Source organism: Miscanthus floridulus, chromosome 3, assembly GCF_019320115.1.
Source record: "Miscanthus floridulus cultivar M001 chromosome 3, ASM1932011v1, whole genome shotgun sequence".
Lineage (NCBI taxonomy): Eukaryota > Viridiplantae > Streptophyta > Magnoliopsida > Poales > Poaceae > Miscanthus > Miscanthus floridulus.
The window spans coordinates 146,576,432-146,578,545 of record NC_089582.1 but is presented as its reverse complement, the minus strand read 5'-3'; the positions used below and the strand labels follow the sequence as shown (position 1 = coordinate 146,578,545).

The 2,114-nt window shown below is 57.2% G+C and overlaps 1 pseudogene; it reads left to right on the top strand.

Annotated features, from left to right (window-relative positions):
• The first annotated feature begins 318 nt into the window (after positions 1 to 318).
• Positions 319 to 1,454, top strand: LOC136544652 (uncharacterized acetyltransferase At3g50280-like; annotated as a pseudogene).
• The last annotated feature ends 660 nt before the right edge of the window (positions 1,455 to 2,114 follow it).

The window sequence follows — 2,114 nt, the reverse complement described above, 5'->3', positions numbered from 1 at the left end:
AGTAATCGATAAATCCCAAATTTTAAGGTAACAGTACACATTAGTCAGCACTACATTATAGTCAATGGCTGGCGTGGCTGACTATACTGAGGACATCAATACTGATGGGGAGGAAGAGGGAAGAAGGTTCACACAGTCGCTGCTCGTGTTGTTGCGTTGGAGAGGAAACGATCAATGGAGGGCCGGCCGACCACTTCACCTCTACTTGCGTGTCGTACCAGTATATATAGGCAAAGGCAGGCAGGCAGGGGCTAGGGCTATGGAGCCAATCTAGTTCCAGTGCAGTCACAACAAGCAGCTAGCTCGCAACCAGCCACCATGCTGTCCCCATCGCCGCAGCTGCGGGTGCTATCCAGGCGCACCGTCAAGCCACCACCACGCCTACTCCCACGCATCCCGCTCACCACGTGGGATGTCTCCTTTCTCTTCGCCAACTACATCTAGAAAGGCCTCTATGCCACGCCGCCCTTCTCCACGGCCTGCCTCCTCGACTACCTCCAGACTACGCTCGCCCAGGCGCTCCACGCCTACTACCCCATCGCCGGCCACTTCGCCACGGACCAGCACCGCGACGCCCATGGCAACGTCCTTGGCTGCTCGGTCTCCATCGACTACGATGGCCAGGGCGTCGACATCATCCACGCCGTCACTGATGTCATCCCGCCCGACACCGATGTTTTGCGCCTCGTCTAGTCCCTCTTTCCCCTCGACGGCGCCATCAACCATGACGGCCACCACCTCCCGCTGTTTGTCGTCCAAGTCACCGAACTCACCGACATCGTCTTCCTCAGCTTCGCCTACAACCACGCGCTCTTCGACGGCACTGCCTTATGGACATTCATCAACGTATGGACGGGCATCACTCGCGACAGCCTCTCTGCCTCCCCCTCACCCTCGAGGCCGGAGGAGCACAAGCACGCTCTAGCTCCGCCACCCTTGCTGGAGCGCTGGACCCCAACGGCCTGATGCCGCCGTCGCCGCCGGTCGTGGTCCCAATTCCTGACCTCACAGGGCGCATCGAGAGGCTGCCCCCGCCGCCGCTGCGCGAGCGCATGCTGCAGTTCTCGGCCCACACGCTAGAGGCGCTCAAGGACCAGGCGCGAGAGGAGCTCCTGGAGGCCAGGGACGCGCCCGGCGTGGCGGCCGTCACCAAGTTCCAGGCACTCAGCTCGCTGGTGTGGCATTGCGTCACCCGCGCGCGCCGCCTGCCGCCCAACCAAACAACCTTTTGCCGCGCCGCCATCAACAACCGCACGCACCTCCACCCACAAGGAGCCGCCACCACTGGCTGGCGAGGCTACCACGCCACCTCCGCCACATCGCGTGTTGGCCGGAGGGCTGCGCCGCCGCCGCCAATGTGTGGGCTGGCCGGAGCTCCGACCCGCGAACCCGCCCGCCACTGCGACTGCGCTGCGGCCTGGCTCTGCACGGGGAAGAAGCTCGCGGGATCCTAGGCCTGGCCAAATTGCATGTGTGAATAGAGGGGTATATTGGATGTACGGAAAACAAACTGACAAAGTCAAATCAGTCAACTAACAAATGGACGGTGAAAATAGACGGAAGTGCTATTTACAGAAGGAAATTTCAACTTATGCTAGATTGATAAGAAAGTTTAAAATTAAATACGAAAGAATAATTTGTTTCAGTGTCAAATAGATAATTCTTCCATCGATCAATCAATCCTGTCGAAATTATAAAAAGGATGTCTTTGCGTGGAGAACATGAGAACATGGGCGCACACATTGCTGAATAGTCTGGTCGTCGGAGAGGTCTACGGTGGAAAGGCCAAAGTCGACGATGCCTAGCTCTGGTGATTTTTTTTTATTTTTAACACTTTTTAAACTAATTTTAAATCTAACACTGTTTTATTTATTTTTTCAAAACTAACACTTTTGGTCGTGCCAATTTTCCTGACGTGGCGAAATGTCTGTGTTGTGTCATGCATGGTGGCGCGGCGAGAGGGATGACATGGCGCTGACCGGTGACGTGGCAGAGACTGTCGCGCCATCGATCTTGGTGCGGCGCCGCCGTGCCATCCCTCACGGCACGGCAGGAGAGGCCAGGAGAAGTTGCCGCCTTGGAGGCCAGGAGAGGATGACGCAACGTCTGCACTC